The sequence below is a fragment of the Entelurus aequoreus genome, linkage group LG01 (assembly GCF_033978785.1).
Source record: "Entelurus aequoreus isolate RoL-2023_Sb linkage group LG01, RoL_Eaeq_v1.1, whole genome shotgun sequence".
Taxonomy (NCBI): domain Eukaryota; kingdom Metazoa; phylum Chordata; class Actinopteri; order Syngnathiformes; family Syngnathidae; genus Entelurus; species Entelurus aequoreus.
The window spans coordinates 37,458,561-37,474,516 of NC_084731.1; the positions used below are offsets into that span (position 1 = coordinate 37,458,561).

General features: G+C 40.6%; 1 protein-coding gene across 3 annotated transcripts in view; it reads left to right on the plus strand.

The window, feature by feature from the left end:
* Nucleotides 1–3,625: 3,625 nt before the first annotated feature.
* Nucleotides 3,626–15,956, plus strand: part of h6pd (hexose-6-phosphate dehydrogenase (glucose 1-dehydrogenase)) — a 23,668-nt gene continuing 11,337 nt past the window's right edge. The window contains exon 1 of one of the 3 annotated variants that reach the window (XM_062049479.1): nt 3,626–3,760. The gene's annotated coding sequence lies outside the window, so the exon portion shown is untranslated. Of the gene's footprint in view, nt 3,761–3,932; nt 4,210–11,998; nt 12,314–15,956 lie in introns of those variants that run through there. The other 2 variants (XM_062049485.1, XM_062049497.1) reach the window with 2 other exon arrangements.

The following is a 15,956-nucleotide window of genomic DNA, read 5'->3' on the forward strand; positions in this document are numbered from 1 at the left end:
CGTGAGCAAATTGTCGAACAGTTTAAGAACAACATTTCTCAACGAGCTATTGCAAGGAATTCAGGGATTTCACCACGTAATGTCCGTAATATCATCAAAAGGTTCAGAGAATCTGGTTAAATCACTGCACGTAAGCGGCAAGGCCGAAAACCAACATTGAATGCCCGTGATCTTCGATCCCTCAGGCGGTACTGCATCAAAAACTGACATCAGTGTGTTAAAGATATCACCACATGGGCTCAGGAACACTTCAGAAAACCGCTGTCAGTAATTACAGTTTGTCGCTATATCTGTAAGTGCAAGTTAAAACTCTACTATGCGAAGCGAAAGCCATTTATCAACAACACCCAGAACCGCCACCGGCTTCGCTGGGCCCAATCTCATCTAAGATGGACTGATGCAAAGTGTAAAAGTGTTCTGAGGTCTGACGAGTCCACATTTCAAATTGTTTTTGGAAACAGTGGATGTGTCCTCCGGACCAAAGAGGAAAAGAACCATCTGGACTGTTATAGGCGCAAAGATTAAAAAAAAACAACAGCATCTGTGAGGGTATGGGGGTGTGTTAGTGCCCAAGGCATGGGTAACTTACACATCTGTGAAGACACCATTAATGCTGAAAGGTACATACAGGTTTTGGAGCAACATATGTTGCCATCCAAGCAACATTATCATGGCTGCCCCAGCTGCTTATTGCAGCAAGACAATGCCAAACCCTGTGTTACAACAGCGTGGCTTCATAGTAAAAGAGTGCGGGTACTAGACTGGCTTACCTGTAGTCCAGACCTGTCTCCCATTGAAAATGTGTGGCGCAATATGAAGTCTAAAATACCACAACGGATACCCCGGACTGTTGAACAACTTAAGCTGTACATCAAGGGAAATAATTCCAACTGAAAAGCTTCAAAAATTGGTCTCCTCAGTTCCCAAATGTTTACTGAGTGTTGTTAAAAGGAAAGGCCATGTAACACAGTGGTAAAAATGCCTCTGTGCCAACTTATTTTTTTGCAAGATGTTGCTGCCATTAAAGGCCTACTGAAACCCACTACTACCGACCACGCAGTCTGATAGTTTATACAGGTATATCAATAATGAAATCTTAACATTGTAACACATGCCAATACGGCCGGGTTAACTTACAAAGTGCAATTTTAAATTTCCCGCGAAACTTCCGGTTGAAAACGTCTATGTATGATGACGTATACGCGTGACGTCAATGGTTGAAACGGAAGTATTCGGACACCATTGTATCCAATACAAAAAGCTCTGTTTTCATCGCAAAATTCCACAGTATTCTGGATATCTGTGTTGGTGAATCTTTTGCAATTTGTTTAATGAACAATGAAGACTGCAAAGAAGAAAGCTGTAGGTAGGATCGGTGTATAGCGTCTGGCTGCAGCAACACACCCAGGAGGACTTTGATTTGGATAGCAGACGCGCTATCCGACGCTAGCCGCCGACCGCATTGATGATCGGGTGAAGTCCTTCGTCGCTCCGTCGATCGCTGGAACGCAGGTGAGCACGGGTGTTGATGAGCAGATGAGGGCTGGCTGGCGTAGGTGGATAGCTAATGTTTTTAGCATAGCTCTGTGAGGTGCCGTAGCTAAGTTGGCTTCAATGGCGTCGTTAGCAACAGCATTGTTAAGCTTCACCAGACTGGAAAGCATTAACCGTGTAGTTACAGGTCCATGGTTTAATAGTATTGTTGATTTTTTGTCTATCCTTCCAGTCAGGGGTTTATTTATTTTGTTTCTATTGGCAGTTAAGCCCGATGCTATCACGTTAGCTCCGTAGCTAAAGTGCTTCGCCGATGTATTGTCGTGGAGATAAAAGTCACTGTGAATATCCATTTCGCGTTCTCGACTCTCATTTTAAAGAGGATATAGTATCCGGGGTGGTTTAAAATACAAATCCGTGATCCACAATAGAAAAAGGAGAAAGTGTGGAATACAATGAACCCTTGTATCTAAGTTACGGTCAGAGCGAAAAAAGATACGTCCTGCACTGCACTCTAGTCCTTCACTCTCACGTTCCTCATCCACGAATCTTTCATCCTCGCTCAAATAATGGGGTAATCGTCGCTTTTTCGGTCCGAATCGCTCTCGCTGCTGGTGTAAACAATGGGGAAATGTGAGGAGCCTTTCAACCTGTGACGTCACGCTACTTCTGGTACAGGCAAGGCTTTTTTATCAGCGACCAAAACTTTATCGTCGATGTTCTCTGCTAAATCCTTTCAGCAAAAATATGGCAATATCGCGAAATGATCAAGTATGACACATAGAATGGATCTGCTATCCACGTTTAAATAAAAAAAATGTCATTTCAGTAGGCCTTTAAATTCTAAGTTAATGATTCTTTGAAAAAAAAAAAACAAGTTTCTCAGTTAGAACATTAAAATGTTGTCTTTGCAGTCTATTCAATTGAATATAAGTTGAAAAGTTGCAAATCAATGTATTCTGTTTTCATTTACGTGCATGAATAACGTGCCAACTTCACTGGTTTTGGGTTTTGTAGTTAAAATAGAACACAATAAAAAGTGGCAAGATAATTGGAATAAGGAAACAAAAGGTATGGAGTATTACAAAGTCCAGAGGAGAGTAGGTGTAATGAGAAGAAGGAACAGAAATAGAAAGGAAGAAGACATTATTACTAGAATGAGATTAGGACATACATATCTAAATAGTTCATTGAAATTGATAGGGAAACATAATACAGGTGTGTGTGTGTGTGTGTGTATGTGTGTGACTGTTGCCATCAGATAGAGAGTGTAGGACATGTTTTAATACAATGTAGGAAATACAATAGAGAAAGGGAAATGAGTTAGAAAGAGAAGGTTAGGTTAGTTAAGTGGAAGATATTTTAGGATTGCACTCAGAACACGTAAATGGTAAATGGGTTGTATTTGTATAGCGCTTTTCTACCTTTTTAAGGAACTCAAAGCACTTTGACACTATTTTCCACATTCACCCATTCACACACACACATTCACACACTGATGGCGGGAGAGGCCATGCACGGCGCTAACCAGGCCCATCAGGAGCAAGTGTGAAGTGTCTTGCTCAAGGACACAAGAGATGTGACTAGGATGGTAGAAGGTGGGGATTGAACCAGTAACCCTCAGATTGCTGGCACGGCCACTCTTCCAACTTCGCCATGTCCCACGTAGGATGCTATATACATTTTTAAAAAAGACTGGGTTGAATAAAATAATATAGAGTAGGGTTCCACCTCGGTCCACACTCCATTTTAGAATGTTGTCAACAGTATTATGCTCCAGACAAAACATTTTCTACATAAATGTCGATTTATGAAAGAAAGGCCTACATTTTGTAATTGGCTTAATGGTTTACAATCATCAATCAAATATTGGAGAATGATTAAGAGTACAAAAGCCCTTAAATTGATATCCTTGTTAAAAACATTTAAAGTGATTTAGGTAGCCCTTTTTGTCTTTTTTTTAAATTGTCTTTATTGTTAATTTTTATTCATATTTAATACTCTCTTTGCATTTGCTTTTGTTGTCTTTCCTTGTTGTTGAAAGTGCCTTGACTTTTGTGTGAATTATAAATGTACAATATGTTTGTTGTTCAATAAAAAAAACAACTCAATTTCAGAATGTGGCGGTAATGCACACCAGAAGGTTGATTGCCAAACGCCATTAAACAAAAGAAGAAGAAGCTCAATAGTGTCACGTGACCAAAATTCGCTTCCGGTATTGGCTGACGTTCAAAAAGCCCAACGCGGAATGGGTCGCGGATTGCAGGTGTGTTTATTATTATATTTCAGTATTTGCTTAACCTATTATTATCTTTCACTTTTTGCTTAACCAACTGTTTTTTTATGTTCAGTGTGTGCTTTTGTTTTAATTTGCGAATTACCGTCAGTATTTAAGCGTCGCTTGATGCGGAAGTGCTAGCAAGTGGAGTGACGTCAGCAATGGACGTCCTTCTTGAAGTGTTTGTGTGCCTTTCGTGTCCTCCTCAGACACATTTCAAGGACGTACTAACTAGTTGACGAAGCTGAAGTACATTAAATACAAAGTAGACGATTGCTGTGTTTAGCAACATTAGCTAGCTGTATCACCAATGTATTCTTGACTAGCGTCAAATTAGCATGTGTTACTATTGTAACGTTGTAGTGGTGAAATACTACGAAGCCTCAAAGAAGGCGTGCGCACATGGAAGCAGACCTAGACGATATGGGAAGTTCAATGTGAGTGAAATATTTGTACATATCCTCAACTAAAAGTACTAAAGGGTACTAAACTACCGTGCTCGAGTAAAAGTATTTCGTTGGAGTGCTTGTCTAAAAATATACTGGTAAAAGTAACATTTTAAGTGGGGGTTCTTCTGTGTATGGGTGAGGGCGGACCTACGTCACTTCTGCCTACCAATCCCCTAGCAACCGGGAATTCGTTGAAAACAAACCAGCTCACAGCGAACACAGCATTGACAGAAAAAGCATTTAACGAGCGTTGTGGCTTGGAAGTCGGCGTTAAATCCTTCATTTACGCATTTTTACTTATTCGCATATCGTGTGAAAAAACAAAAATGTATTATTTGCGTCAGACTCGTCTCAGTTAACTTTAAAGCTTCTCAGGCTTAGCTTAGCTTGCTAGTTAGCTTAGCCTGCGCGCTACTAAGAAAGAGACGCGGAAGTTATCAACAACAAGATCAAGTGTTAGTGTATAAAATATTGAGAGATTTGAGGGCTACATGTATTGAATGGCAACATGAAAATTATAGGGTTTATTGTTTTTTAAAAACCCAACTGTTAAGTGCAAATTTAAACGAAACCGGTTTTCGATAATAGCTAGCTAGGCTATAGACTATATGGTATATTACTTACTTAACTTAATCCTCTTCTTCCCGGGTGGGAAATAAGGCTTCGACGACTCGACGCCATTCATCTCGCTGCTGTGCTTGTCTCTGTGCCTCGCCCCATGTAAGCTTCATCTCTTTCAGCTCCCCTTCAACTGTTCTTCGCCATGTGTTCTTTGGCCGCCCTGGCTTACGTTTTCCCGGTGGTGTCCATCTTAACGCTGCCTTTGGTATCCTCTCGTTGTCCGGTTTTCGAAAATAGCTAGCTAGGCTATAGACTATATAGTATATACCGCATGTTATTTTTGTCCAACAACAACTTCAGCTGTCGAACGTTATAAGGTACAAATTCAACAAGTACAACATTAGCACGGACGTATAGCCAAGTTGTGGTTAAGAAGGTGGATTTTTGTTCCTTATATTTACCAGAAACAAAGTGATCCGAACACACGACCCGGGACTTTGGGGGACTCCAGTGAGAACCGTCCTCGTTTTCCCAGTGTAAAGCTGCGAGCCATTTGTCTCGTCTCTGTAGGCTTCTATCACGCTTTGGCAGAACAAAATACAACCTTTGTTTTCCCTGTTTCCAGTTGTGGTTAGCACAACCAAAAACACCCAGTTTTTCGGCATTTTGGAGGCAGAATGACGGGTTTAACCAGCGTAGGTCGACAGGTTAAAGAGTAATGGCAACGGTTTGTTTTCAACGCCAGTCTGGTTGCTATGGCTCGAAGAACCCGTATGTAGCTCAGTTGCCCGGATGTCGGCCCTCACCCATTGCAACAAAATGAAAATGAGGTCATGTCTCCCGTCTGTAGTTCTGAAATACAGAAAATATATTTGTAAAAGATAAAAAAAACAAGAACATATTGTATGAAACAATAACATTATTATAAATAACACAATAATAAATTGACACAAGGCTAGGTTCTCAAACTGTGGTATGTGTTCAACTGGTGGTACACAGGCTTCATGTAGTAGCAGAGCTGTATATATAGAGAGTGGTGGTGTTACCGGTACCAAAATTACACATTTTTATGCATTGAATTATAAAACACTGAAATGTTTTCAATTAAATTGTCAACATAATTTGATGTAAAAAAATACATTCATCTTACAAAATTCAATAGCAAAAAATTCACTTCCATAAATTCAGTGTCAAAAAATGCTTTTATTATAAAAACACAAATTAACGTACATACCGTAATTTCCGGACTATAAGCCGCACCTGACTATAAGCCGCACCGGCTAAATTTAGGGGAAAATACAGATTGCTCCATATATAAGCCGCACCCGACTATAAGCCGCAGGGTTTTGATGTGTAATTACCGTAGTATGTAGGGGTTCCTGCTACCACGGAGGGGATTGTCGGGACAGAGATGACTGTTTGGGAACGCAAAGCGTCCCATTTATTAACAATAAATCTTTCAATCATTCAATCAAACTTTCACATCTTTGACATGGCGAACAGCATTCGTGCAGAGTACAAATAATACAACGGTGCAAAGTAATACAAAGTGCTCGCCTGTACGTTATCAAAATAACCAGCCTACCGGTATATGAAAAGTCAGTCTTTAATCATTGTGTCATCGTCTTCCTCCTGCGTACTAAAACCACCAAAATCCTCTTCGTCGGTGTCGAAGAAGAACAGGCCGTAAATAAGTCGCACCCTTGTATAAGCCGCAGGGACCAGAACGAGGGGAAAAAGTAGCGGCTTATAGTCCGGAAATTACGGTACTTATGAAACGGTGCGTATAATTGATGGATTTTTCTTAGGTAACGGCCATAATGTTTTGTATTCAACAAATAGTTTTCATATTACGCCGACAGAGACTGAAAAGGTTTGTTGTAGTTTGTGCTATGACACCATCTTTTGGACGAGTATGCTTACTGCAGGTGCTGCAGGTTGACATTTTTACTTCTTGTTTCGTGCCGGAAGTATATTTGTCCAAAGCATTTCAGCTTGAAAGGATTCTTCATTCATCACTTCAAGCAACGTTTGTAAGTTTTTTACAATATAACTAATACAAGTCATACTTACTAAGCCATTCCATGTGTGTAGTCTGTAGAGACTTACTAAACTGTCCCATGTGTGAACTCTGTAGGAGTGTTTTCATGCATATTTGTACATGCTATCGTACTGTGATCAAGCTACAGTCGTTAGCATTAGCAAATATGCTAACATGTTTACAGGTGTCCGTATTAGTATTATTAACTAACAATGGCATTTTTTTTGTTATTGTTTCAGTTTCGTAAATTCACAAAAACCACGGTGGAGTTATTGAGTCTGTTTACCTGATTGGAGAGCTAGCTACCGCAGTTAGTGGGTCCATGACAATGACTTCTGTTTTGTTCAATTAGCTGTTTTACTGCCGTGTGACAGGTACTGTTTGGAAATATTTATGGTATGTAAATAAACATTTACAAAATATTTCGTACCAGTATGTATCTGCGGTTTATGGTCCAAAGTGGCTAATATATGTAAAAATATTTAATTCCTCTCAAATTTGGTGGGTGAAGCTTAAATACCGGTGCGCTCTATAACCCAAAAATTACGTGGCCATGTGAGCGCTGCATTGAAATAAAAGAACATTTCTCATGCAGGGCAAACGGGCTGGTGCCTGAGCAATAGTTATTATTTATCTACTTCAGAAAAAAAAAAATTTAATACTAAATACTGGTATCATGTGTATATATTGTATCTGATGGTGTAATTCAGTTGAAGTTAAAGGGGGAAAAAAGCAGACACCGATAAAAAGAGATCGCTATATGTTAAAATGCTAAATATCGACGTCGATAATCTGTCGATCTCTACACAATAGTCAGTGTTGGATGTTTTGACGTACTATTTTGTGTTCAGTAGTAGAGAAGTCTGCTTGCACAACCAAATATAGAGTCCCTAGTGCTGCAGGGGATTAATTTCTATGCTGGATTGGCCTTTCAGTCGGTCCTGCATCACATGAGACCATAAGCGTAGAAATGTGGTGAAACCCTGAAGGGGGAGAGTGTTTTTGAAGCAAGTACACTACTTTATTGCTTTTTGTGTAGAAATTCAGTAATTTGTGTAGTGGGAAATGTGCAGTACAAGCAGTAATGTGTTTGAAAACATAACTGGTATTTGTCAGCATGGAGTTGCAACATTTTGAGGCATTGGGGAAAAATGGGAAACTGCAAGTTTCTTTTGTTTGAGTGCGCCAACTGTTTGGGAGAACATAAGATAATTTTATAGGATGAATCAGGAAACTGATAGCATTTGGACAATGACTAACTTTAAATAAGCCGACCTTTGCTGTTGGCTTCACCACCACCAGCTCCAGTCACTGAGCTGTTCTCTTGATTTAGTGTCCTGTAACATGTCCTGTCGTCCATCAGCTGTTGTCCTTGTTTTCTTATAAGGATGTTTTGTGACAAGGGAATTTACTTACAGAAGGGTTCAGGAAGGAATTTTGTTTTATTATTATAATTTATTTTAATTAAAATCTTTACTGAATGTTTTGATTGATTGATAGAGACTTGTATTAGTAGATTGCACAGTACAGTACATATTCCGTACAATTGACCACTAAATGGTAACACCCGAATAAGTTTTTCAACTTGTTTAAGTCGGGGTCCACGTTAATCAATTCACGTTCTAAACTCCTGTGTCAACGGCAGTATAATAACCTTCGCACAATACCGCAACATTTAATAATGTCAATTACAAATAAGGCAACAAGAAGTATCCCACACTTCTTTTTTCTAAAAATTAATCTGTACATCAGAACCGCACATCTCCATCAACATGATTTGCCTGAGTGCCTGGACAGTACATACATACATACATACATACACACACACATATATATACATACATACATACACACATATTATATATATACATATATATATATATGTATATATATATATATATATATATATATGTGTCTATATACAGTGCAGTGTTTCCCATAAACTGCCAAGATGCCTGTGGCGGTGGGGGCGTGGCTATGGGCGTGGTCACCATGACATCATCGAGTAATTTGCATAATTTACTACAATGATTTGATTTTCTCTAAAAAAATGTATACTTACTAATTAATAATAACAGTTTTGTTTTAAACGTCCATCCATCCATTTTACAATATAATTACACTTTATGTACATATTTCTGTCTCAAGCTGCTGGTAGGGTGGGCTTGCAACAGTTTCATTGTTTGTGACTGGTGCGGCTTTCACTACACAGTAGCAGGAGTTGACTGGGCTTGACGTGCCAAGACAGCTTGTACACGACCCTATGTCTGTCTGGTCTCACGTGGTATGAGACTGTAACCCATTACCTGGAAGACAATAGGCTAGGCGAGGGGACTAACAAGTCAACTCCAAAACTTCCCGAAACCAGAAATGGTGGAAGGTTAGGCTTGGGGCTAGCAACTCCAACCCATAAAAACTCATTGCTACAGAAACGTTGACGAAAACCAAAAGTCTTGGAAAGGAAGTCTCTACGGTTACACAAACCAAAGAGAAAATGACGATGCACTCGGAAAACCGTAAGGAGACGGTGCGTCCGATTCTTCTGACCCCTAGACACTCCACTAACATCGCAACATGGAACATTAGGACCATGTATGCAGGAGGAAAGACAGCAGTCATAGCCGAAGAGATGAGGAGATACAGAATATCTCTCTTGGGTCTGTGCGAAACCAGATGGCTCCAGTCGGGGCAGGTTAAACTGGCCAGTGGTGAGTCCATATTATACTCAGGGCACCCAGAAGACTCTGCACCACATACAGAGGGTGTAGGGTTCATGCTATCCAAAGAAGCTCAGAGGGCCCTCATCAGTTGGGAACCCTTCAACTCAAGGATCATTACTGCAAAATTCCATACCACGCATAAGAAAATAAACCTTCAAGTAGTACAATGCTATACCCTACCAATGATGCAGAGGATGAAACGAAGGACAACTTTTACAATCTGCTATACCACATTCTTCAGAAAAAGAAAGGAAAAGACATCATGGTCTTAATGGGGGACATGAATGCGAAAATAGGAGGAAATAACAATGGCTATGAGCTGATAATGGGAACGCAAGGGCTTGGAACAATGAATGCAAACGGAGAAAGGTTTGCTACAGCATGTGCAGACAACAGCTTGGTTATTGGAGGTTCCATTTTCCCACACAAAGACATCCACAAAGCAACATGGGTTTCTGCCAACCACACAACTGAAAACCAGATTGATCACATCTGCATTAGCCGGAAATTCAGGCGCTCACTGCTTGATGTCAGAGCGAGACGAGGAGCTGACGCTGCATCTGACCACCACCTAGTCACAGCAAGATTCCAGTTGAAATTGAAATGCATGAAACAAAGAGGAGGGAGGATCAAATTCAACATACAACAATTCCAAGATATAGGCACTTTGGAACTATACCAAGTCACATTACACAACCGGTTCCAAGCACTACAGGACCAGACAACACAAGCACCAGGAACTGTAGAAGGGATTTGGGAAGGTTTGAAGTCCACATGGAAGGAGACCTGTGCAGAAGTGGTAGGGAGAAAAAAGTCCACAAACAAACCTTGGCTATCCACAGAAACCCACAAGAAAGTGAGTGAGAGAAGGGAGAAAAAGGAGGTAGTCAACAGATGCAGAACTAGAGCAGGAAAGGCAGCAGCACAAAGAGAATATGAAGTAGTAAACAAGGATGTGAAGAAGAGTGTCAGAAGGGACAAAAAGAAGTACATCGAGGATCTAGCACAGCAGGCAGAGGAAGCAGCAGGGAAGAACAATCTGAAAGAACTCTATCTAACCACAAAGAAGCTCACCGGCAAATTTAAACAAGCCCAAATGCATATTAAAGACACAAATGGTACACTCCTCACAACCAAGGAAGATCAACTCCAGAGGTGGACTGATCACTTTCAAGACCTACTCAACAGAGAGCCCCCTCAATTGACTGCAGATATTCCACCAGCTCCAATCATGCTTGAAATAAACTGCAACCCCCCCACCAAACTGGAAATCAGGAAGGCCATCAGAGCCCTGAGAGCAGGAAAGGCAGAAGGGTCAGATGAGCTACCAGCAGAAGCTCTCAAAGCAGATATCGAAACATCCTCCAGCATGCTTTTCCATCTCATGCAAGCTATCTGGGAGGAAGAAAAAGTGGAGAGATGGCAACATCATAAAGATTCCCAAGAAAGGAGACCTCAGGGAGTGTAAAAACTACAGGGGTATTATGCTCCTCTCAACGCCAGGGAAGGTGCTTAACCACATACTACTAGAAAGGATGCGGAAATTGGTCGATGCACAACTGAGGGATAACCAGGCTGGTTTCAGAAATGGAATATCTTGTGCTGACCAAATTGCCTCCCTCAGGATTATAATAGAACAATCCATGGAATGGAACTCACCAGTATATATTAATTTCATAGACTTTGAAAAGGCGTTTGACAGTGTCAACTGTGAGACACTGTGGAAGCTGATGGCACACTATGGCATCCCACCAAAGCTCATCAACATCATCAAGAGCACCTACCAAGGGATGCGATGTCGTGTCCTACATGACGGATGCCCATCGGAGGCCTTCGAGGTCCTGACTGGGGTGCGGCAAGGATGTCTGCTCTCGCCTTTCCTTTTCCTCCTCTGTATTGACTGGACCATGAACCAAACAACCAAAAACAGCAAAACCGGCATACAGTGGAGCCTTACCGAACAACTAGAGGACCTAGACTTTGCAGACGATCTAGCTCTCCTGGCTCACACTTACCAACAGATGCAGGACAAATCACAAAAACTACAAATAACTGCTGCATATCTTGGGCTTAAGATCAATTCACAAAAAACAAAGGTCATGCGTATAAATAATAAGAACAATACACCAATAACAATGGACCATAATCAATTAGAGGAGGTAGTCAGTTTTACATACTTGGGGAGCATAATCAGTGTAGATGGAGGAGCAGAAGAAGATGTCAAATCCAGAATAGGGAAAGCAAGAACATCATTCAACTTACTAAACAAAATATGGAGAGCAAAAAACATTTCTCTCAATACTAAATTGAAAATATTTAACTCAAATGTCAAATCCATCCTGCTGTACGGATCAGAAACATGGAAAACCACCAATGGCATACTCAATAAACTACAGACATTCGTAAACCGTTGCCTCAGTCGGGTCCTAGGAGTCTACTGCCCAGACACCATCACCAATGCCAACCTGTGGGAACTCACCAAACAAGAACCAGTGGAACTGCAAATCAGGAGAAGGAAGTGGAGCTGGATAGGCCACACACTCAGAAAACCAAATAAATCAATCACCAAACAGGCACTAACATGGAACCCACAGGGAAAAAGAAACAGAGGGAGACCAAGAACAACCTGGAGAAGAAGCACGGAACAGGAGATGAGGGCTGAGGGGCTGTCATGGCAACAACTCGACCGAAGGGCACAAGACCGGAATGGATGGAAGGCTTTCGTCGGCGGCCTATGTTCCTCAGGGAATACTAAGGCCTAAGTAAAAAAGTAAGTATGTACATATTTATATACAGATTTGAACAATAAGTTATTCACTGAAATATATTTATTAATTGTGGTTCTTACAAAACATATATCTTATAAAATATAAAAGCTAAAATGTCTCAAAGCTCTGCCCCTTTATTTAGTGCATATTAAATAATTTAACTTTAGCCTACTACTACAACCATATTACTTACCAGCAACATAAAGTGAAACAGAGGCAGAGGTGTCCTGCCACAGTCAGTAACAAATAAACAGAAAACTGTAGTGGTGGTAGATAGACACAGAGCTTCATCAAACATCTGATCCACTGAACGAAGAGCTCCAAAAATCTTGAACTTTAGACTGCCATCAGTTTTACTCCCTACACTTAACCATGTGTTTCCTACTGCCTGCAGACTTTGCACCATTTGTTATATACACATGTTGTGTTTCTAATATAAATACATTTAATAAAGTCAAATACAAATAAGGCAACAAGAGAAGTATCCTACACTTCTCTTTTGTAAAGTAAATCTGAACAGCCGATATGGGCATCTACATCAACTATATGATTTGCCTGAGAAGCTGGAGAGGACAAAGAAAAATATATTTATTTATTTTTTTAATTTGTGGCGGACGTAATTCTTTCGTGGCGGGCCGCCACGAAAGAATTACGTCCGCCACAAATTAAAAAAAAAAAAAGATTTTTTATTTTTATTTATTTTTATTTTTTGTCCTGTCCAGCTTCTCCATACTTGCCAACCCTCCCGTTTTTAGCGGGAGACTCCCGGTATTCAGCGCCTCTCCCGATAACCTCTCGGCAGAAATTTTCTCCCGACAAACTCCCGGTAGTCAGCCGGAGCTGGAGGCCACGCCCCCTCCAGCTCAATGCGGACTTGAGTGCGGACAGCCTGTTCTCACGTCCGCTTTCCCACAATATAAACAGCTTGCCTGCCCAATGACGTCATAACATCTACGGCTTTTAGAGAGTAGAGTGCACAACTGCGCACACAACAAGGAGACGAAGCAGAAGAACGAGGAAGTTACAAACATGGCGACACCGTCGACGAGCAAGATGAAGAAATACGCTTGCAAGTTCCAAAACAAATGGAAACAAGAATTTCAGTTCATCCAGGACAGTTCGAAGGGGAAGGGGTATGTATGTTGCCTGTACATTTTTTAGAACAGACTTCTCCATTGAACACGGTGGCCGAAATGATATACTCATTCATGAACGGAGAAGTTAAACAGGACAATGCTGCCATCTACTGGATAGCCTCTGGAACACTGAAATTCAAGTATTTATTTTATTTATATGTATAATAAAAAATATATATATATATATATATATATATATATATATATATATATATATATATATATATATATATATATATATATATATATATATATATATCCGGGCGTGGCGCCGCTGCTGCCCACTGCTCCCCAAGGGGATGGGACAAATGCAGAGGACAAATTTCACCACATCTAGTGTGTGTGTGACAATCATTGGTACTTTAATCTTTAATATGAAATACTTCAGTTGGTGAATTCTAGCTGTAAATATACTCTCCTCTTAACCACGCCATGTCACAATACACGATATATATCTCGATATTTTGCCTTAGCCTTGAATTAACACTTGATGCATATAATCACACCAGTATGATGATTCTATGTGTCTACATTAAAACATTCTTGTTCATACTGCATTAATATATGCTCATTTTAAACTTTCATGCAGAGAGGGAAATCACAACTAAGTCAATTTAGCAAAACTGTATTTATTAAACAGTTATTAAGCAGTGGCACAAACATTCATGTCATTTCCAAAACAGAAAGTGCAAGATTGTCAGAGACGTTTTAAAACAAGCTATTAGTGCACTTTTGTGCATGATGTCACTAAGATGACATATCAAAACAACACTTAAGTGTACTTTTTGTACAGAATGCCACTACAATAGTTTAAAACAAATAAAGTGCACTTTTGTGGATGATGTCACACAAAATATTTCAATAACTGTCAAATAAAAATTAGCTGCATAATAGGAAATCAAATAGTGTATGTCCTTCGCTATGTGGTAGGTTACTGCGGACGTTATCTCCTTCTGTTGTTGACTATTTTTGTCATACGGTGTTGATCTGGAAATTGTTGCTTGGGCATTTTGTTGGTGTGGCACCGAACGGAGATGTTGACATGCAGAGTTTCAAGCACTCTTCATTCTCTAGCAGGTGACTTTTCAAATGATGCTACATTAGTAGAGCTGCTACTTTTTGTAGCAATGCTTATGCCGCATACTTGACATATTACGGTTGACTGTTCGACATCTTGCCACTTGAAGCCAAACCACCGCCAGACGATGGACCCTGTGCTGTTTTTCTTGGGAATTAATTCTTCCTCCATTTGTTACCAGATTGTCACCTTATCTCTCTTATTTTACCACTCGCACCTCTCTGCTAGCACCACAGCGAACATTAGCCATGCTGCTATCTCTCTGCTCCGCGAGGGCGTGTGACGTTGCACGCGCGACAGTATGTGCCGTATTTAAGAAGGTGCGCTTGTTTTATGTCTCTTTTTTCGCTCTGACCATAACTTAGGTACAAGGGCTCATTGGATTCCACACTTTCTCCTTTTTCTATTGTGGATCACGGATTTGTATTTTAAACCACCTCGGATACTATATCCTCTTGAAAATGAGAGTCGAGAACGCGAAATGGACATTCACAGTGACTTTTATCTCCACGACAATACATCGGTGAAGCACTTTACCTTCGGAGCTAACGTGATAGCATCGTGCTTAACTGCGGATAGAAACAGAAGAAACATGCCCCTGACTGGAAGGATAGACAGAAGATCAACAATACTACTATTACTTCTACTATCAGGAGACACCAAACCAAACCCTGGACCTGTAACCACGCGGTTAATGCTGTCCAGCCTGGCGAAGCCTAGCAATGCTGTTGCTAACGACGCCATTGATGCTAACTTAGTTACGGGACCTCGACAGAGCTATGCTAAAAACATTAGCTCTCCACCTACGCCAGCCCTCATCTGCTCATCACGACCCGTGCTCACTTGCGTTCCAGCGATCGATGGCGCAACGAAGGACTTCACTCGATCATCGGTGCGGTCGGCGGCTAGCGTCGGATAGCGCGTCTGCTATCCAACTCAAAGTCCTCCTGGTTGTGTTGCTGTAGCCAGCCGCTAATACACCGATCCAACCTACAACTTTCTTCTTTGCTGTCTCCATTGTTCATTAAACAAATTGCAAAAGATTCACCAACACAGATGTCCAAAATACTGTGGAATTTTTCGATGAAAACAGACGCTGTTTGTATTGGGACACAATGGTGTCCCAATACTTCCGTTCAATCCATGACGTCACGCGCAAACGTCATCATACCGAGACGTTTTCAGCCGGATATTTCCCGGGAAATTTAAAATTGCACTTTATAAGTTAACCCGGCCGTATTGGCATGTGTTGCAATGTTAAGATTACATCATTGATATATAAACTATCAGACTGCGTGGTCGGTAGTAGTGGGTTTCAGTAGGCCTTTAAAAAGACAAAACAATAATGTTTCTTCTGCCAAGAAAGTATATTGTATGTCTTATTTCATTATTTATATTTTTCAATTCAAAATAATGATAAAAAAAACTTGC